At 36.0% G+C, this 23,036-nt stretch overlaps 1 long non-coding RNA gene across 10 annotated transcripts in view; it reads right to left on the bottom strand.

Annotated features, from left to right (window-relative positions):
* Nucleotides 1–3,837: 3,837 nt before the first annotated feature.
* The window catches only part of LOC137858904 (uncharacterized), a 296,077-nt gene continuing 276,878 nt past the window's right edge, over nucleotides 3,838–23,036 (bottom strand). For 5 of the 10 annotated variants that reach the window (XR_011098068.1, XR_011098063.1, XR_011098065.1 and 2 more), the window contains 4 exons: nucleotides 16,512–16,617; nucleotides 14,554–14,690; nucleotides 10,445–14,331; nucleotides 3,838–9,548 (listed from right to left, as the gene is read on the bottom strand). This is a non-coding gene — a long non-coding RNA (uncharacterized lncRNA). Of the gene's footprint in view, nucleotides 9,636–10,444; nucleotides 14,332–14,553; nucleotides 15,418–16,511; nucleotides 16,618–23,036 lie in introns of all 10 variants that reach the window. The other 5 variants (XR_011098066.1, XR_011098069.1, XR_011098072.1 and 2 more) reach the window with 4 other exon arrangements.

Here is a 23,036-nt window from a genome sequence, read left to right as displayed (position 1 = left end):
TTCCTAAATCAATATATGCATATTTGATTATTTGTACATTTGCTTTCTCCTTTTTATCCAGTAGGCAAGTTAGATTGCCAAAGAAAAAAAAAATAGCTTGGACTGACATAACTGACTTTGACAGAACTAGTTTCATTGACTTCATTACATTAAGTTATCCCTATTATTATTAGATCCTGTCCTCTTAATATTTTTTTTTTGGGGGGGGGGGGTGGCGAGGGGGGCTGCAAAACATCATTCCATCAATCCATTTGCCATGCAGTCTAAGATGTTGTTTCCCTTCACTGACATCTCTAACAGAAAAGCATGACATTTCCTAGATAACTTAGGAACAGTATCCATGCACATCATTCAGGAAAACAGTCATTTAGCATGAGTGATGGTATAGTTTGTTTCCAGTTTGCCTTGAGCAATGAAAACCTTAAAGCCAAGAATATGTGTTTCTACATAGCGAGACCTACAAAGCTACAAAGAACATGTGTATACAAAGTATGTACACACAATACATACAAAGAGTGAAAGACCATCTCCAATTTTATTGAACAAAGCAATCTAAATAGTTGAGAGTCCAAAGGCACCAATGTGCTGTTAGGCTCTGGAACAACTTCAATAGCATAAGAGCTGAGTAAATTATTTAATGGCTTCCTTTGCTATAAAGGAAACATAATCACAGCTCTGCTGGGTAACACATTTAACAGTTATGATCAAAGGCCTTTTTTTTCTGCTTTGTCTACTGCACCATCTGCTTATTCCTTCCAGAACTTCACTCTGGCAAGTGACCCACTTGTTGCAATGCAGATTGGTAGACAAGTGACATTACAGTGTACTTTGTCTGTGTGTGTCTCTGCATGTTTAAATTTATAAATATTCATCAAGTTACCTTTTTAGTGAAATGAAGTTTACAACAACACTGCCCTTATCTCAATTTGCTGTTTCTGTAGTGAAACAGATTTCTTGCATTTACTTGTAAGATAAACAAAAACAAAATGAAAATAACATTTCTAATGTGGAGTTACTGATCAGGCCTTGGTAGATTTTCTAAGACTCCATGGCTATGTTTGGAAAATTTGGGTTTCTTGTACAACAATTGGACTAAAATGCAATTCCAGGAAGATTACAGGTATGCTACTAAGTTATAAAACAGACAAACTTTAAGCTAGAGATAAATTCACTATACAACAAACTTGCCTAGTAGAGCAAGGGCTTATTTGGGGGCAGGCTACTGAGCATAAAGACTCGATTAACTTCATCATTGACACTTGGACAAATGATGGTTTCTAACTTACTGACTACCATTTATTAAATCTACCTTGTTAAACATTAATAAATGTCTGAACAATACAGTTTGTTAAAAATTTTGGATTTTTTTCAACAAAGTTCTTAAAATGGTAACCTCTTCAGTCATGGGAACATGTTTGTTGTTTTCTTTATCAAATACCAAGAAAACTTTTAGTAAATATATCAACCTGCTGTTGGCATTTATCTGAAATCCTTTGCTAGGCACCTTGAATATCACAGGTGGGTATCCTTATAAGCATGCAGCACAAAGAGGGTTTTAGAACTCTTTGATGTGACAAATTAGATCATCTGTTTGAATTCTGCAAAATAATATTTGCAAAATAATATTTGCAAAACAGCTGTTTTATTTAACCATATTTGTGTCCCTTTTTATTCTTTATTTGAAAACATTTTTATGGATGTTTGGAGTTTGTTTCAATCACACCACATCAAAAACAACACTTACCACATGATATAGGTGTTTGATTCATATGAATAAAACCCTGTGACCATACAAAGTGAAAATTTTCAGGCAGACTTTTATTAGAACTTGGCAGCTCCAAGTGTCTAGCTAATGTTTGAAAAGTTTTACGTTGGGTCATAATGAGATGAATTAGTCCATGTATATATAATAAATACATCCACATTCCAGCTGCTTTCCCTGTTAAAACCATAAAGTTTGCTGTATTTTTTATATGTGGAACTCTTTGCTGGTGTACCTCTCTGAGCAATGTCAGTTCTGGCAGGACATGTACTCTCCCTGGCTACAATGAAATAGTATGAAGGAAGAGCAGGATTTCCCTCATTCATTTAGGAAAATAATACATTCCTCTAGGTTATGAAGCTACTTATTCCCATAACCCTTCTGAGTAATAATAGAATATATAAACACCAACATTTTATATTTATGATGGAGTGACACCTTAAGCAATGTAACCCAAAGTACTAATACTGGAAACACTGACTTGGGAACGGATATCTTTATGATTCCTCATGTAAATTAATTCACTGGCTATAATGAAAGAAAATAAATAGTATGCTGTTTCTTCATTTAAAGCTTGTCTTAACAGAAGCTGAGAATATAAATGAATATGGTCTATTGGGATAAAAATTTCTGAAAGGGTGGTGAAATGTTGTGGATTTAATTTTTTTTGCTGGTAGTCCTAATGATTCTAAAATTTTCCCAGGGTTATATTGTATCATACATGCATACATGCAAATTTACTGAAGAGTTCAGGGAATTGGAACCTACAGGTAGTTGTGAGAAGCTACCTCATGAATTACATGTTATTGCAATTCATTCAAGAACCACATGGCTTTGGCTAAATCAAATATTTTCTTCATCTGAGCACTATTTTCAGTGTCCAAACTGACTTTCAAAAAGTTAGCAAAATATGTGTTCAGTGCCAAAGAGTGCATGGAATTTCTTTCTTATATAAGATCTTAATTTGGGAATCATGATGTCATTCAGTTATTTGCTGGTGTATCAGTTGCACAGGTTCCAAAACTTGACCTAAACATAGCGTTCAGTATTTAGGTTTGAAAGCCTAAATAACCAGAACATGGATCTCTGGGATCTATTCTTAGCATCAACAGCTGCATAGCTATAGATACAAAATAACATTTTCTTTTCTTTTTTTTTTTTTTTTTAATGATATAACATCTGTGTTTTGACATGATAAATTGCTGTGAAACTTTTGACTACTCATCAACTGAAATTGTGAAAGGATTTATAGTTGCTTTTTTATACTATTCTGTTTTAAAAAAAATCATGTTTTTAGGAATGTAGTTTTTATGGGGTCTTTTATCTACCACTCACCACTTACAGAATCCAACTATATAGCAGGAGATTTCTAGCAGCACTTTCTCACTGAGTGTACCAACAATTAGGAAATTTCTTGGACTACTTTATACCAGAAACATGCAAGATTCACCATGTTCAAAGTGTTCTGAATCACAGAAGAAAAACAAAGCAGAACAGAAAGCATGACATGATCTAAACCAGAGATGACAAGTACTGAATAGCTCACTGAATGTATAGTCTCTTCTGAGAGTGACTAAATGAATGCCCACTAGGTATTTGTATAAGGCAACAAATGTGGTACTTTTCCAGAGTGGTCCCTCAGGTACCTCAGAGACTTTCTGAGCTGAAAATCATCAAGATATATTAAGTAATAAATGTTTTGTTCTACCATGAACCTGTCGTCCAGTCACCTCTTGGAGCCATTCAGCCTCCATGATGTCCTACATCTTGGAAACACAGGGTGTTGCACAGTTAGGCACATGGAAATCCTTACATACAGAGTCTTAAAAAAGCAGATTGCAGCCAGGTTGGATGGCAACCTGATCTCACAGAAGGCGTTCCTACCAATGGCAGGGGAGTTTGAATTAGATGATCTTTAAGGTCTCTTCCAATCCAAACCATTCTATGATTCTATGATAGTACAGAGAAACCTAAACTTGTTCTGAGTGAGAATGGCAGGATGTCCAGAACAACATGGCCAAATTACCATCACTTTCCACTAGAAACTATTTGAACAAGTTACTTATATAAACTTAGGTATATAAACTTAGGTATAGCCAGACCTACTAATCTAGGTAATCTAGGCTGGTCCTTCCTGGGTTTTGCATTAAGATTAAATATGTCAATAGCTGGGATTACGTTACTTAAAGGTTTTCAGTTACCAGTTACCCACATCCACATTCTCAGTTTTACCCTGTGCCATAGGTTGGGTGGTATGATGGATATATTGCCCATTCAGAAAGGAAATTTATTTTTCTATCTATTTTTCTCCATTTTGTTTTGCCTTTCAAATTTTTATTGTAGCTTTGTGGAGCTCTGTTGAAGGTTGGAATACCATAATTTTCAAGAGTAAGAAAGAGAAAAATAAGTGGACTTTATCAGATGTCTTGGCACCCAATCACCTGATACTCCCAATAGTATATTTATGATGTTTCTAATTTAGAAGTGGAAGGAAGTAGTCATAAAACCTTTAGGAACTTTCTCAGACTGTTCTGTACAAGACTGGTTTTGATGATATAATAGAGAAAGCACTGACATATAACGTTAAGGAAATGTGTTCCATTTCAGAGGTGAAGTCGTGTAGACATGTTGAGAAATCATAAACCTATCTCCTTCTTTTGCTGACATATTATGCTATTATGACTGGCTAAAACTAGCCTGCTAATTCTCCAGAAGAAATTAATCAGGGCTACTTAAAAGGGGAGACTATTTCTTTCATTTATATCCTAATTGAAACAGTAGTTCTAAAGCCAAATACCATTTTTAACATGCCATATGATTTTTTTTTTTATAATGGCCTGCTTGCTGAAAGAGTCTCAAGTTCTGCTTTTAGAAGAATCTGAACAGCAGATAATAAGGTGCGTATTAATTAATTTTATTGCAAAGAAAATTGCATTGCCAATCATTGTTACTGACTAATGGGTAATGACATGAAATTACAGTAAGATAAATGATTATTCTTGCTAACTAGCAAATATTCTGTTTTGCAGTGCATAGCTTTTTTAAATAGACAAATGTGAATGTAAAAAAAGGCTACATCATTGAAAAATTTCATTTCACAAGCTGTCAAGAAGGATGAAGATGAGAAATAATTAATAGTGAATGAATAATTGGAGATACTATTTGGAGAACATAATTTTGCTGTTTCTGGGTTTTATTCAATCTTCCCTTCCTTAGCATCTTTTTCTTGCTCAGGAATGAAGATGTGGAAAACACAAAACTTCATTTCTGACCTGAGGGTTATCATTTCCATAGAAGAATAAGAAAAGCATTTGGACATAGGCCATAGCAGCTTATCCAAAAAAAGTAATAGGGTGGAAGAGGGAGACAAGAAAACCACCATCACTCTTAAGCAAAGCAATAAAAAGGCTTAAAAATGTCAGCTCTGATGATCGTTGTTGACCTTCTTAAGTAATAAGAACTTGGATGTGACTGATAGGTACCACTCTTATTACATCAAGCAGAACTCCTGTGTCTCAGAGCTGTCTTGGAATTGTGTTACAAACTGAGAAAAAATATATATTACTTAAAGATACATAACCTGAAGATATGTAGTTGCTAGTGCTTATGAGCACATCCAGCTTATAAAGTAAAGTAACTAGCTAAAGTGCATGACAGGTACATGATCAGAAAGTAATAACAATATAGAATTTGTGATATAATGAGTAAAGAAAACTTTCAACCTTTGGGAATGAAAAATATTTTTGCATTCATTGATCTGAGGTGCTGGGCAATCATGGCTGGATTCACTAGCCTGTATGTGGGCACCACACTGAAAATGCATACCATCAATGGCAGGAGTGATACGAGATGTATAGGATCCTTACATCAAAGTAGGCAAGGTGGGATTTACAGATAGGCCCTCAGGAGGCAAAATGTTGCACTGTGTAGTGCAAGCAAGGCAGGAGTCTGCAGGGCCATGCTCCCTGCAGCTCTGTGCTGGCTGTGGGATGGAAAAGCCAGCTGAAGAAACAGCAACTGTAATTTAACATGTGAATGCACATCACTACAATTTTAATCTCAGCAAGTTTAAAGGAATTAAATATGTAAAAATAAAGATGACATATGAATCAGATTTACAGGACTCGAAGCACTGGAAGTTCAGAAGAGTTTGTGTACCACAATGATTTTATAAAAGGTGTATATTTTGTGTGGAAGCCAGAAATACTCACAATGGAAAAAACTTTGTAGGAGGAGATAATTTTTCTTCTCATGCTAATAGGCATGTCATTATATAAAAAGCTTCTAGGGAGCAGTTTATAAAACAGCTACCCAGAATAAATATTTTGAGCCAGTGAAAAGATAGACTATCTGAAATGAGCTTATATGTGACAAGCAAAGCCACCCACATTGTGAACAGAAGAAATATTTTTAAAGGCTTACCTTTCAATCAAAATAAGAGACTGCTGCTTTCTAGACACAGCAAGGTACCTGCTTAGAAATTGGGACAACTCCCTAAATGTGTGACTTTTTTGGCAGAAGAAAGAGTCAGCTGTAGTGAAGCAGGTATGCATCCTCCATGTTCTTCTCCCCACCTGTCTTCCTAAGAGGTAGCAAAGCATAGGTGTTTTTGCCCCCGTGGGGCACTTTGATCTTGCTCAGCACTTGGTGTGGCTGTGGGAAGAACAGCGTCCTCCAAGGAGACAGGGTTTTAGAAGGTGATTGCAAATGAATAAGCATGCACTTAACTCACAGATTTATGAGAAATTTTGATCTATAGTCCAGCTGTCATCCACAGTCAATAGGAGATTTCCCTCAGGCAAAAGAGAAAATAAAGCCTAAACTTACAGCTGTCCTCAGAGGTCTGTAAAGGCTATATCATCTTTTTCTCTAGAAATCTTCAAAAAGTTAGGGATTTTTCAAGCAGGACATAATTTAAAGAGTATATGACATTTTCTTAATGTCATTCCCATGGATCTGAGACTGCAGGAATGGTCTCTGTGTTTCGAGCCCTACAGGGTGCACACAGCAGAGGTTGATCTAGATAGTGTACACAGCACAAAAGTTTTGCCACTTCAGTCCTTCACAGGGCAGCCTTGTCCAGGCTCAGTATCTACCCATCCTTTCCATGGGACAAGTTCAGCCACAAAATACATTTTCCTCAATCTTTTTCCCCCACAGTTCTTCTTTCCTTGATTGTCACATTTTATTTCTAGGTTCCCACTGTTTCAAGTCTGACTATTATTTTTGGCTGCCAACAAAGAATAATAAGGGGGAAAGAAAAAAACACCACACCTTCTTCAATAACACTGCACACCAGTTGGAGGGTAGCTGAAAAGAATGTGTTACTTTTTCCATGAGCATGCTTTCTCATCATGCCCTATATGTCATCCCCTACTGAGACTCTAACTATTGCAGGATGAGCCAGATTGCAATTATGTTCAAATTGAGCGATGTTACCTATAGAATTATTTTTTCAAATAAAATCATTCTTTCCTCTGAGACTGGCTTGCTACGTGCTCCTCTTCCCTACGAAAGAAAAGGATAAAGCACAATAAAAAAATCAGTCACTGAGATGAACTGATCCCCTGTGGGAGAGTTGAGCCTTGAGCTTTTGGAAATTCATGTAACCTGACTCTATGCTGCAGTGGGAGCAAATTTCAGGTCCCAGGAAATACGGATATGTAGCAGTTAGCTATAGATTCTGTATACATAGAAAAGAAATATAAAACCAATTGTTGTGGTACAAATGATTTAATAGCAAGAGTTTGAGGTGGAACCATTTCAGTTCATCAGCACTTTAGATAGTGAAGCCATTAGCAGTACACCCAGTCTATTTTTAACAAATATATTTTAATTAATTTTCTTTTTTTTTTTTTAATTTGTTTTCTTTAATGTTCTCCCTTAACCAAACTGATGTAGTCGAGGCTCTGAGCATACAGCTCACTACATGGGAGCTAGTTACTGCCAGGGTCCTCAAAAGGCAGTGGGACTCAGGACATTAAATTGCACTATTAGGGATTTAAAGCAACAGTTAGCACAAAAGACAAAACCAAAAGCATATGTGTCATGCATTTTCAAGAACTTTTCCTTGTTTAATTATCTACTTACTCTTTTATTCTTTCTTTTTCTTTTTATGTTCAAGTCATAGGTAGCTTTTACAGTGTTTTGTTTTGACAGACATTTTAAAACAATTGATATGACTGTAAAGGGTTAGATAAGCTATCTCCTTCTCTACATTGCTGAATGTAAAATAGTATCTGTCTACACAAATGACTGAACCTCATCCCATTTCTGAAATAATTGTGAAATGTAACACAGGATCCAATTCTTTGCACTGGATTTTATAACACTGTGCTTATGATACTGCATATGCATCATTATTAGCTATTATAGAACAATTACACAACCATAAAAGCATAGTAATTCTCATTTCTCAGAATAAACCATGGGAGATTTCATTGCATTTACAAATCTGAACCACGGGAAGAAGGAGATGTATAGTTATACCAACATTTAGAGCTGACAACTCGAACTTTTTAGTGAACCCAGGCTGTTGATAAATTCTTCTGCCTAGGTTTATCTCTGTAGTCCTCAAATTGTTAGAATATGTTAGAGTACCTTGACATTCATGTCATTTTACTTCAATGTGAATATAGAATCCCTATACAAATGTGACAAGACATGTTCTAATGAGAGACTATAATAGACTGATGAGAAATTAATTTACAGTGTAAGATTCTTGGTGGGAACAAGGAATTAAAGCATCGTTCAACTGAAATCAGTGGTGGAAATCTCATTAATTTGAGATTTCACCTGCTATCTCTGGTAACATCTCACATGGCTCAGAACCAGGAAACTATTCCCTAACTCCACTGTCACTGATGAAACTAACAAATGCTTATTTAATACTTATCTAATTATTACTAATTAGCTTATCTAATACTTATTATTACATAATGTTTATCTAGTATTATATAAGCATTAGATACCACTACTTACTAATTCTCCATTTAGAACATCAATAATTCAGAGTTTTAATTACTGTGACTGCTTGGTTTTATTTATTTTTCACTTAAGTGACTGTATTTTCACTTCTTTACATCACTGAAAAATGAATTCCTGTCTCTGCTCATGTCCACATTTAGTCCCTACTCCCGTTTTCATAAATTCTTACGACTTCAGCATCCCTAGACTAGACTATGATGGATAAACTCTGCAACCACTTCTGTTAGGGACTAATACACATTCCAACCTCTTTCTGATACGTTTCTGAACACAGCATAAATTTCTTTTCTTTGGACTCTTTTCAGGACAATATTCATTCTCTCTAAATTGTCAATGTTAATTATGCCATTGCTACAGTTTTGATATTTATTAATCTAACACATGGCAAAATCAAGCTTAAGAAGTTATAAATCCATTGAAATCCATTCCTGTTATTATATATTCAAGTGCCAGCATGCAGTAAAACTAGCAACTCGATCCAACAGATAATGTCTTCTCAGAGAACTCCTCCCCCTGCCACCCTTCACCCATCCTCCAGGTCCAAAAAAGATATTTTGACTTTTCTGGTTGCATAGGGGCATGATGCTGAGTGGTACTCAGCCTAGGCATTCTTGACAGGTTCTTCAATTTGTTAAATCCAGCATTTTTGTTAAACCTATGCCACACATCACTCAGCTCTGCTCTGTAGTACTAGTGTAACCGAGACCAGGCTTTCCAATAATTCTTCCTTTTATTGGCACTGGGGTCTCAATTCCAACTTAAGCTTGAACAGTATGGCGAGGCAGATTCCATCTCATACCTGAGGAAAGAAAGTCTCCAGTGTGTCCTGGGGCTCAAAGCTCAAATTTTTTGCTGCTTTGTGAAACTGCCTGGGATTCTTGCTCATCTGGAAGTAAGAATTATCCAGTTGGGGGACTGTGGGGGATTGAATTGATCCTGATGTTTTCTGATAATATCTAACTCAGAGTAAATTTCATCCTAACCAAAATCACATTTACCACACTGACATACAGACATTTAGACTCACAAAGAGAGCAGAACAGATTTTTTTATTTTCCATTTTCGTTGCTGAAATTCTTGGTAAAGGATTGTTCTTAATACAAGCTCCGTCATAGAATGTTTTTATCCACATATGCTTGTGCATTTTGAAAATAAGCCATAAAAGACTACTGACTGTCTCTCCTGTCTGTTTCTTTTGATATTGCATGATGTTGATAAGTGATAAGAACATTCTTCAAGCTCTGGGATTCATTCCTTTCCATTACAACCTTCATTGAGATTTTATGTTTGCAGTTACAATCTGATAGGTTTTAAGTTAATAATATCAGAAAGAACATTAATTTGTCTGTGGATGAGATGTTATTAGGAATAATGATATAATATTGTCTGATGTTCTTTTCTAACATTCATTTATACGAACTGAGCAAGTATGAATATATTTAAATGATGAATGTAATTGCTTATTAAAATCATTATCGGTAATAAATATTTGTATTTCCAATCAATTTTTTTTTTTCTCAAAGGTATAGCCATAAATGGAAAGAAAACAACATGTGTATCATTCATGCAAACATATGTATCCAGTTCCTTAGCTGGTATAAATCACCATTGTACAATTGCTTTCAAAGTCACGCCATTCTACATGAACTAAGAATCTGGCTTTTTCAGTCTGCAGTGGTAATTGCAGTATCTTACCTTTCAACTGTCCAATGTTGGATATCAGAGATGGCAGCGATTTTCAGACAGCGGGAACCTAGCATTTTCCGGCAATCAGGCACCTCTGTGGGTGGCATTCTGGCCTCCTGCAAGTCAGTCCAATTTTCCCCTCTTACTTCAGTAGGTCTGGGTTCTCCACTAAGATAGTCCTCAGCACTTAACACTTGCAGTTATTTCAAAAAGGTAACTATACGTTATTATTCCTTTGGCTTTGTAGTGTGACCATTTTGGAGGAATGCAAAAACAAAAATACAAAAAAAAAGAGGCAAAAATATAAAGAGAGACAATTTTATATATCTGATTCCATAAACAAGCCATGAAATTTACAAATAAATCTCTAAAGGAATGTTTTTTGTGTTTTTTTTTAATTTTTAAGTCCATTATCTCCCAGTCCCTCCAAATCCTGTCTAATTGCACATTCTTCTCCAGAAAAACCCTGTGATGTTAGAATTGTGCAAGTAGCATAAAGTTTAAAGGTTAAATGTAGCACACTTCAGTTAGAAAATCAGTGATGAGATGGCATCTAATTTCTTTTTAGCTCCAAAATGCTGCAAACTGTCGTATTAATTCACTGCTATACTCAGTATTATCAAATGTAAATAATTGCATTAACCCCTATGCTACCCCACCTTGTTTCATATCATAGGGAAGAACAGGCTGACAGAAAAGTCACAGCAGGGCATAGCAGAGCGAGGTGAAGAATAGCAGTATGATTTCTAATTAAGAGTCAGGAGTCTTAGATGACACATTATTACTGGAGCTGAACAAGGATAAAAGATGAATGTCTAATATAATAGCGCGATAGCTAACAATGAGGTACAATAGCAGTGCCCTATTTAAGGTACCCTTTCCATTCCAAGGATTTTCATTAATTTTGGCTGGTCTGTAGGACAGGGAATGCATGCACGTGCAGACAATTGTGCACGCTTGAGGGATAGCTAACATATACTTTGATGTCACCAAATTTTAACAGCATTTGAAGGGTAACCTTGGAATCAATCATGACCCCAATGGTCTGCTTTCAAACTCAGGACCAGGATTTGACTGTGGTTCCTGAAAGCTGATTTGTCATCAATTGGATAGGTTACCATGTCTGAGATCATTTTGTTTTTATGCATTTTCTAGGGAAGCAACCTTCAGTCTTTCCAATATATGCATATGTATATATGTGTATGTTTGTGGGGAAGTATTTGCTGATTTATCTGTGCATATTCAGTATATGGAAAATAACTTTCAAGGGAAAACATCACCTGTTTATGCATTTTGAAGTTATTTCAGTATTTTCAGATACTCAAGCACCTTGTATATTTTATTTTTTCACCACTCCAGTGAACTACTGTTTTCCATTGCTGAGTACAGCACTGAGGAATAAGGCAGTTAATTTTAGGTTGATGAATCAGTTAATAAAAAAGAGGTTGCATATCAGAATATGAAATTAATCTTTGCAGATACTGTATGAAAGAAATTTATTTTCCAACTTTGCCCTGCTGAAATGATCAACTGATTCTATTGTGCTAACATCTCCTTACCAATTTTCATTCTTTGGGTCATTTCACACTTAAAATTATGTGGCAACCTTTTAAAATCAGAATTACATCTCTTCATTTAGTGAACTGTCTGCTATACCTTAAGTACTTTATTTTACCAAAAAGTAAAGATGATTTCTTTATGTTAAACTAAGTCTTTGGTTCATGAATCCCTTTATCCTGTTTGAAGGTGAGGATACACAACACACACAGGACAGAGTGGGACAACAATATTACTGAAGGATTTTTACATCTTCTGAAAAGAATATAAAGCTATGTTTGGATACAGAAAAGTTCAAGAAAGGAACTTAAAAGTGGGAATTCTCACTCCAAGCACCTGTAGGATGTTCCATCATGTCTCCTAGTAGTGAGGGCTTTTCTCTGAAAAAGGAAAGACTCTTCAAGTTTTCAGTTCTCAACTGATGTGAGAGGAAGAAAACTTCTAATTTCTCTTTAATCTCTGACTCTGACTACAGATCTCTCAGCTGGCAGAAAAAAACAAAAAAAAAACAAAAAAAACAGACTGCAGTTCTTCACTGGTGATACAAGTTACAACCTCCAGTTATTTCTTTGCATACTTTTCCATTATTTATTTTTTTTTTTATGTCCATCATCTTCCATTTCATCCAAATCAAGTCTGATTGCAAATTGTTCATAAAAAATAGTAATAGACTGGCTCTTGGGGGCTTGGAAGGAGTCCTGATACTGTGCCAGTACTATGCAGCAATAGACACCACAGTGGAGTGATACCAGTGTGGTTCTATCTATGAGTGCAGAGCTATCTACGAGTGTGTGGGCTGCTGCATGGAAAGCTAACTCCATCCCAGACAGACTCAGCACAAGTGCATGGAATCCTAAACCCAGATCTAAAAAACTGTACTGAGGTTGTTGGCAGGGAGCTTAACCTACAAGCATTGAAGATTTCTACTCTGAGATCTTACAGCACATATTACTGTAATAGCATGAGATATAAATCTGTATCTATATATAGTATTGCAGTAATGTATAGTAATATCATAGACCTTTAGAGTGCTCATGATTTCTCCATTTAATATGTTTCAAATATACAGAAAGAGATGCCAATTCTGACCTAAAGAAATCATGTTTGAGTTGGAAGAGTAAATGGGAAAGTAAACACAAAGAAAAAAATGGGGAAAATAGGTTATCACATTGCAGCATTAACAGGTACTTGTGAAAACTGCATCCTTAGAATAGACTTTAATCGTATTTTAGGAAAAAAAATAAGTAAATATTTTAAAAATGAGAAAGTGTGCAACTGAGATAACATTCTCAACTTTACTTTTACAGTAAAGTATAAGCGTTTCAAAGAACAGACAAAGCAGAATGACAAAAAAAAACCCTACACCCTCTCCCCCTCCCCAAAAAACTATCCAAAGAACAGCCCATCTAAGACAGTTCTGCAGAAAAGGTAACATCAGTTCTCACAGACACAGCAGTTTGTTTTGAAAATTTTTAAATATAACCAAAAAAATCAGGTCAAAAGGCTTTAGAGCTTTTTAGTTTGTTAAGCTGTTCTGGAAATGACTAATGCTGATCTAAAATGATAAAGGAAATTATATTTAATATCAAATTTTGTATTTACTTGCTTAATTAGTAGTCTAACAATACATAGATTTCATATTAAAGGTCAGTGCATAAAGTTTATTCTGTTGAAGTGAATAAACTTCACTTCTTTTCGTAATTTAAAATGATATCAGCCTACTGTGTTTCTCTTTGAAAACAGTAGTAAATATTATCACAAAACATATCAATTGCTGATATTATTGTGCCATCTAATTTAGATGTAGTTGTATATCCCCAAACCCATTTTTATGTCACATTCATTTCTACTTCTGGTTAAAGCCATGCTTCTTCATGAAAGGCACACTGATATTACAACAGATAGCTTACTTCTATTCATAATGACTGTGGAAAATAATAATGAATCATATAAGCAAGAATAAGCAATTCACCTGCTCTGCAAGTTACTTTGTGCCTGCCAATTTGAAAAACAAGGGAGAGCTCTGGCAGAAATGCAGGCATGCTCTCCAGTTCGGCTGCAATGGTGTATCCAGTCAAGGAACAGCAAAATTAGCAAACCACAAGAGCCTAGAATCTCCACACTTGAACATTCAGGTCCTTTCTTCTTAACAAGATGCTGAAGGAAAAGCAACATAAATCCTCATTTCTATGTCAGATTATAGTTTTAGCCAGGTACTGCATACATTGTCTGTCCCCATCCATCTTGCTCCATGGTAGGAGACTCGCATATCTCTGCAAAGGGTGGGTCAGGATTGCAGCCCCACTGTCAGCTACCTTCCAAATGACTGTAGCTTCTTTCTGAAGTGCAGAAGAAATGTACATTTCTTTAAGGAGGAATCCATTTGCAGAACTTAATTTTGAAGAATGGAAATTCTAGCTGGTTGCTATATACTATGGAGTATATACTCTGCATAGCATACAACACATTATCTTAACATACCTCCCACACATCCCATCTCCCAAAGCATCCCAAGTTATCTCCATTTTGTCTCACATTGTAATAACATCCTGTCCACTTACACAGTTCTGCAATGCAATGCATGTTCTGAGCTCGAGAGACAGGCTCTGACATGTTGATGGCTTCTAAATCACCACATGAACAGGTGTTCCATACTGTCCTTCTTCCTCCTCTATTCTTAAGTAGTACTGTGCTGATTCTAAAATATTATGGCACAAGAAAGTAGTTATTGAATAGAAACAAACATTTATTTATCACTTCTCTTTGCAATACTCAAATTTGGCTGAGTCAATGCAAAGAAATATAAGGTTCCTCTTAGGTACATACATTTTTGTTCATTTGTTTCATTTCCCTTATTTTTGTCTTGTTCCTAAGGAATGAATGGTGCTCTGTGACATTCTTGGTCACATTATTCACAAAGCTCTCTCAGAACATAAGAATTGACACCCAGAATTAAACCAGACATTACCTTTTAATTGTTTTATCTTCCCAGAGTAAATGAGAGACAGTAATAGAGCGTAGACAAAGGTTGTCAGAAAAAGCAGAAAATACTTTTAATAGCATTTTAAGGAAAGACAAAAACTGAATGACCAGCCTCTCAGATGATGTAGAAGTCTTTGTAAAGACCAATTGCTCTGACATGAGATTTGAACTCAAACAGATGAAAGAAATATTACCTAAATACAAACTTTTAACATCATCTTTTTATACATCTGATTATCCTATGTAAACTCCAAAAGGGCACTGTCCTGTGCCATACCAGTTGTACCAATCTGGAACCCTTGCATACTTGTTTGCATCTCCAGTGTGGTTGATACAGCTACTTGGGAATCTGAACTGTTTCTGCAGAAACTGAGGAATATAACCCCCAAAATAAAAAGGGGGGTCATTGTGATACATAATGCATCTTTGCCCAGATTAGCACCCTGGATGAGAAAAACAAAAGAGAAGGAATAAGGACACAAAAAGGATTGACATATTTTCTATGAATATTTTCTAAGTTAAGGTACGTTTCATTTCCACATTTCTAAATTAAACTGCATTTCAGTTTTGAAAAGGCATTTTTCATTCAAAAAAAAAAAAAGATTAAAACAGGGAACTAAGTAGTTGAAAAGAAAGAAAGCAGATTACTTTGGACAAAAAGAACATTTTGAGGTGATTCAAATGGTTATTTTTTTTGTTTGGTTCTCTGCTTTAATAATACCCAAGAAATCTTTTCCTGCCAGTACAACATGTACTATATGTGTTTTGGCTATGAATTGCTAAAGTGAAAAATGTCTTATTATTCAACTCTTTCTCCCCCTTTCTGCTTCCTGCTAAACACCATCCTTTTCTCTTCTTGTCAGTGGCTACTTCAAGCATAAATGTCCAAATGGGATGTATAGATGCAGAACCCAGGCATGATTTAATGTGTGTACATCAGTCACTTCTGAAGTTCACTCATCACTCATTCTGCTCAGGAGGCTTGGGAATGACACCAGGCCAGATTCTCTGCCACAATTAACTACACACTTGGAAACCACGAATCAGTGTGTGTAGGCACAAATAGTTCATTCTTCTCAGTGAAAAGTTAACTGTGCTATATCTCATTGCATATTTATGAATTGTGTGGGTAATGGTGGATGGGAGTCTATTGTGGCAGCAGTTTTGTTTTATCTCATTTCCTATGAATTGTTTCTATTATTTTCTTTTTGCGTGTTTGTTTTTGTTTGTTTGTTTGTTTTTCCCCTTTTACTGCACTTTTTATTGCTTCACCAGACATATTTTATTCCATTGTTTTCACACAGAAGACACACACCAAGCAGCAACTGACTTTAAGCACTTAACTTATATATCCATATATACTGGCAATTTAAGATGCTTTATAAATTGCAAATATCTTAACTTATCTTAGCTTGCAGCCAGGGAGTACATCTATAAATTATATTGTTTAAGAAGTGTCAGTATAAATACGCATATTTTAGATATAAATATAGAAAAATTAAGTATGAGAGAATACATTAGAAATTTATTTACTTACCAAGTTTGTCAACCCACTCACATGGTATCCTTCTCTTTAAAAGATTTTCAAGTACAATGTTGGTTTCTTCTGCTATACAAGAGCCTGAGAGTGCTCTACATTTGACCTGCAAGTCAGATATTCAAAGAATTCTTACTGCTTTCCCTAGAAAACTTTTCTTACATAGCACTGACTTCATACCGCTGACTACACCCTTTGGAAAAAGGAAGATAACTCAAGATCCACAATATATACATTTGGGTGGATTTCTCTGAACCAGGCTCAGGTTGGAAAACACCACGTGCACAGCTGAAACACATTGGGTACACAGCTGGAGTGCATATTTCAATTTGGTTTAGTCCACAGAGAATTCAGTATCTGTGCTGATACTTACTGAGTGAGACATGAATGAAAGCAGTTCACAAAGTGATTGGGAAATTCAATAACCAGGAGGTTCAGAAGTGTACTCCAGGTCTAACATACATTAATACAGGTGAATCCTGTCTCAACTACATGGACCTTACATTTCTGTCTGTACTGCTGACCTAAGGGACGTAGCTGGGACATGGAAAGGGGACACTGTTGCAGGGCACTTAGGAATTTGGCTGAGTCTTGAGGAGTGTTCTTTCCTCTCTAGATTGCACTTACTGTGCAGGGAACCTGACAGGTCTGACAGACCTTGTCAACTAAGCGACAAAAACGGAGACCTATATCTTGCTCATTTTTTTTCTATACTATTTCTACCGCACAGTAGGCAAAATTTGAGATAGGTGAGATACTCTGTTACCAGTATGCAAAATGCCACCAAAACTAGCATTTTCCATTTGCAAATGTGAGAAACTTCTGTATAATTAAGAAAGAAAAAAAAAAAAAGTAGATTTTGTGCAAAAGCCTATAAAACACACATGAATGATGTCTCCAGCAGGGTAATGGAATAAATGTTCACAGGGGGCTTTGATTTGAGAAGCTCACTCATTTAATGTTATATTGATAATAAAGACGATGTATGTGCACTGGGACACATGGTCCTTTTTGGAACTCTGTTCAGGTTATAAAATGTCCATATTCTCTGTTTTATGTTCAAAATCTAATTAAGAAATCTTTGATTTACTTACTAATTCTTGATGTACTTCCAATATACTTTTCTATTTTTGTTATTGTTTGTTTCTTTGAACTTGTATTCAGTATTCATATATACTTTGTTATGCAAAGGTATTCATTACATTTTTAATTTTGATTTTAATATGCTGAATCTAGAATATGAAAGGCACCATGACAGCCTCATAATATTGCATGCATGGATCTTTGTTCACTAAATGTCATGTCCACCTCAGAATCTGGATTTAGTACATAAATTCTAACTTGTCCTTATCAGAATTCTGCTCAGAAGTATAGTGATGCATAAAAATGGGAAGAAAATGATAAATCTGGCAATTATTTTTTGATCTTGTGAAATTTTGAGTTTTTTATTAATCATTGAAAACCTACCTCGATGTTATTGTGCATGGATTTCACCTTGTGAAATGCTATTGGCTATGATTTTCACTGTATGTACATGGTTACATTTCTGTAATATCCTCCTTTCCCAAAGTGAGCACTCTTTTTAGAAGTTGGTCCTCATTTGTGGAATTAAATAAAGAGTAAACTAGTGTCACCAGAAACATGTTGAAATGGTATGTTCTTTCATTTAATGCCTCAGATATTTACAAGGTTGAGAACAGAGTGAAATTTTCAAAGCAGTTCTTTCAACATTTTAAATGTTTGTTGAAACCAGAATCTTGCTTTCTTTGAATAAACCTTGAACAGTGGAATTTCTCTGGCACAAAACTATGCAGGAAAAAGCGTTAGTGTGGCTTGTGGAAATACATCAGAAATGCATATTCAGCTCTGTATCTATCAGCTTAGAGAATGGAAAATCTGTCTTGTAGTACAAACAACATATAAGAACTAAGGAATGTGGATTGGTCTAATTCTTCATGGTCAGTCTGTGATATAACTCAACAAATAAGCCAAATGTCAGGTATATCAGGAAAAATCACTCACAAGTGTGCTCAGATCACACACACACACATATTAATTAATTAATTAATTAAATTATTAAAATTAATTAATTAATTAATTAATTTGTCAGTTAAGGTCCCTGCTTTTTCCCAGCTGCTCAGCTCCAATTGTGATCCCTACCAGGCAGAAGTAACAAGTTCTTCATTTTGCTGCTTGAGGTTAATTGTTTTCCTTGAACAGCAATATAATGTAATGAGAAGTGTCAAAGTTCCTCTGCTCCTGGAGTTTACAGAGCCCAGGACAAAATGTGTGGGAGCCAGAGATAAAACAAGATCAAGAGAAGAGATCTAGCAAAGGTATGCACTCTCCAAAGAAATATGACTAATCGGAATTCCTGATCATCTTCAGGGTACATTGCAAGAACAATAGTTTGAGTAAATCCCCAACCTTATACCCGGATGAACAATAATAGGACCGGCACTGGCTGTAACCAGAGAATAATGAGGAAGGTTCCCTGAGTTTAATAAGGCTCATCTTTAAAATTTAAAGTTTATTTATTTTTTTTATTCCATAATTTTTTATATGCCTTAGGAGGCAGTGGAGGACTATTGAGAGGACTCAGGGCAATTCTGTTATATCTGCATATTTTTCTGTTAGCACCACATAAAGACTTTAATCCTTCTGAATCGTGATAGATGAAATGAAAGGGGGAGAACATTTTACTGCACGTATTGTTAAGTGGTTTGCCAAAGTATACTAGGCAAAGAAGTTGCTGCTTCACCCACCAGCAGGAGCAATACACACACTGGAAAATCCCTGTTTCCTTGCTAAATGGTGTTTTAATTCACAAAATTTCCAGTGTCATGGATAAAAAACTCTTCTGTAGTGAAATGTTTCACAGGGCACGGCAGTGCAGGGATGATAAAAATCAGAGAGCACTCAAGGTCTTATCTCCAACCCATGAACACTCTCTTGCATGGAACAACTATCTCATGTGTTTGAAGGGGAAGAAAAAAAAAAAAAAAAAAGCAATTGATATCTGGCTGCTATAACAATTGGTTCAGCAAGTTACTCCTCACTGGAGGAAAGTGGTCTGGCAGCCAAGGAATGGATCCTGCCCTGCCCTTCCAGGGAGCTCCTCCATCACACCTGGCACTATGTGTTTACCAAAGATCTCCCAAGGCATTTTTTCAAAGGAAAGGAAAGAAAAATCCCTGTCACTTGAAGCATTTCTTCTTTCCTCTTTTCCTTCTCTTTGAATGAGTTTTCACACACAGGAAAAAAAAGTCTGTACTTTCTACTGATAAGCAAATTAAATAAATAATTATAAAACTTAGTTATACAAATGTTTGCGAACAGAATAAAATGAGATATTAAAAAAAATCTATTTTTTAATATTTAGGTTTCCCAGAAAGGATTAGAGACTAGAAGTGGGCATAGCCTGCAGTAAAGCCCTTTTTTTTTTTTTTTTTCCTAATCTGGATGGCTGGTATCATTTTAAGCTGCCATTAATCCAGTGATGACTACTGAGCAGCAAAGTCTAAGCTATGTAAGATAGTACCATTTTGAGACCGTCTGCAGAGTGGAACATCAGTATATAGAAAGTAAAAGGCTTCCTTGCACAGTCATATGTTGGAGTCAGAAGGTGCATGTAGGATGTTTTTTCCTCGTTTAAGGGATTACTTGGAGCTGAACTCCCCATTCAGAAAGGTGACGAGGCACTGTACCTCTTGTACATGGGGAGCCATGTACCACGGGAAATTGACTCCAGTCTACCAGAGGAAATTGAGGCAGACAGATTCATAATCTGACTCCTCTGTTCTGGAGCAGGGTAGTAACTGTTTTTGTCTTGGAGTCATGGACAAATCTAAGTCAGAAAAATGGAGAAAAAATGTCCCCCTGTGAACCTATTGTTTTTGCAGGCAAGTATATCTGTCCTGTACTGTTTCTGAGGTGAATGTGGGATAACTGTTTCTGAAAACTTTCAGCTCTTTTAGCTCAAGTGTCCTGAGTTTGTGTAGAAGTAATATCACAATGGTGTTTTCAGTGCTGTCTAAATCACAGTGAGATCTTAAAAGCCCTGTAAGCAGTAGTCTGAGCACAATAAATAATACAGCAAATTATCTAAGACTATCAAAAATGAAGAAGTGCAGCAGGCTGTTCAAAGACAGATCTGCACTTAGTGTTTTATTAAAAAATAATTATATTCATGAAGAAAAACTTCTACACAGCTGTTTACTTTGCACAATGCCAAACAACCTTAAGAAAAATTATTACAAGGAAAATCATGAAGTGTCAGTATTTCCTATTCTGGGAGTTAAATGTGGTGCCCTGTAAACTCAGAGAACTTTTTGTTGTTGATGATACCCACAGGATGAATCTTTAGCATAACTCTAGATTTGCATGATTTGCTGCATAATCTTCCATGCTAGCACAAGGCTGTCTATCCTTTATCCTTGAAGTCCAGTGTGTTAGGTAAGGTAACCTATGTTATTTAGTGTGTTATTTAGGGTGAATATAAACCATTTTTCTCTCTGTCTGCCCTTGTATGCAGATAGACCTTTTCCTGAATTCTCCAAAACACCTAATATGTTTATTCTTGTAACATTGACATGGGGCCAAGGAAGTTCTGTTTGTCTCAACACCACAGATTAGGAGATTCCCAATAGTAATGAGACCTAATACCTCTTCCATGTACCTCTTTGAAAGTCTATACCTATGAGACTCACACCAGGTAAATAAGTACACAAGGAGCTTTCAGCTGTGCTGAGATATGAGTGTGGACCTCCCAATTCTCAGAGCTTCATCAGCAGAACATATCCTTTCCTCCTGAGACACAACCTCAATACCAAGTGATATAAAGAGCTAAAAGGATTTTCTAGGAATAGAAGGATATTTCCAGGCTTCCAGGTCACCGATAACTCCTCTCAGGAGAAAACTAACCTACTAACCTTCCTCTCTTCCCCGCCCCCCCCCACCAATTTTCTTCAGAGTACACAGATCCATGACACAGAATTACACGATGATACAATATCTGGTATTCCCTGGAATATGACACCAATATGACATCATCTTACAATTACTTTATGACAAACAACATCTTGCAATATACTACAAGTATCTATAAGAATCAATGCATAGCAAATATCCTTAATCTTTTTCATGGGACATTGAGTTAAATTCTCTATGGGCCTAAAATTCATTTCCAAATGGAAAATATATATATATGTTATATATATTCTTTGGAATTTTGTAGCCTTATTAAAAGACAATAGAATTTATATACTTCTGGAAAAAATCCTTCCCTAACATTTTTCTAAGCAAGCTTGAGCAATGATTCAGACAAAACATGAGAGTAATAAAACAAAAATATTAAGTCCTTTTCATCTTTATTTTCTTACATCTACAGAAAAATATGAATCTTCAGGGTCTTTTACATGCAACTTTTTTTTTTTTTTTCAGTGAAACTATCAGGTAAAGCAGAAAAATAGTAGAACAGAAAAGGAAAAGGATAAAGTATGGCAAAACTGTCACAGGAAAACTCCCCAACTCCTGCAGTTTTAGGAACTATTTAATAAATTCTTATGCTGGGTAAATGAGTAGAAAATGTAGAGCCTATTCCTGGATTAATCTTCCATTGAGAATAGCCCAGACTAATCTCTCACTGAAGTATTTTGCTTCTGCTTTCCCTCGGGCCTCCAGTAAGATTAATGTGTGAACATAGCACATTAGCTTATTTTGCTGCACAATGGTCATACTTGGTGGCAAATTATTAATATTTATGAAGAAACAGAGGTACCAGAAGGCTCTGTGCTGGATTAGCACTCTAGGAACACATTTCCAATTCTGGGACAAGTGGAAACACTTTAAATGAATTGTCAGTTTTTGAGTGTCACTACATTAAGGCTGGAAACTAGTGGCAGTATTTTCACAAATTCTGGCCCAGTGTACATCTACATCGTTGAAAACTCTACCTGTTTTAGGAGCCATTGCAATATGTACTCAGGTTTAGATTGTTGATCGTCCCTGAACATCTCCAGCGAATGACCTGACAGCAGTAAATCAGGTCTATTCTTGCACTCTGTATTAACCTTCTCAGAACAGGTGTTAGGTTTTCTTTGCCTGTGCCCAAATGAAACCATCTTTCATTTCCAGATGTGCTTGAACCTCGGAAGTATCTCACAAGTCTTTCTGGCCATAGGTCATTGTTGGTGGAACCTCACCCACCTGTAAGATGCACACTGTGTCACCTCCCCAGTATTTCCTCTGTAAAGCTGCAATCAGTGTTCCACCATTTTACAAGTAAATAGGGAATCTAGCACCAAGAGATGGCCTGTAAACTCATGCTGGCATCTTACTATGAGCTATCATGGCAAAAATATCCTTTCACATGTGTGTGCCTCTGCAGGAAATGGCATGCCAACAGTCATGTACTATCTAAGATGAAGCTTTAACTTGGGACATGATGGGATCCCATTCTAGGCACTGCTAGAGCTTATAGGGATTAGAATAATGAATGTCCTGTGTCCTTGTGCTAGTAAACAG

Source organism: Anas acuta, chromosome 6 (assembly GCF_963932015.1).
Source record: "Anas acuta chromosome 6, bAnaAcu1.1, whole genome shotgun sequence".
Lineage (NCBI taxonomy): Eukaryota > Metazoa > Chordata > Aves > Anseriformes > Anatidae > Anas > Anas acuta.
The sequence above is the reverse complement of the archived record's forward strand: the minus strand, read 5'-3'. Positions and strand labels throughout refer to the sequence as shown.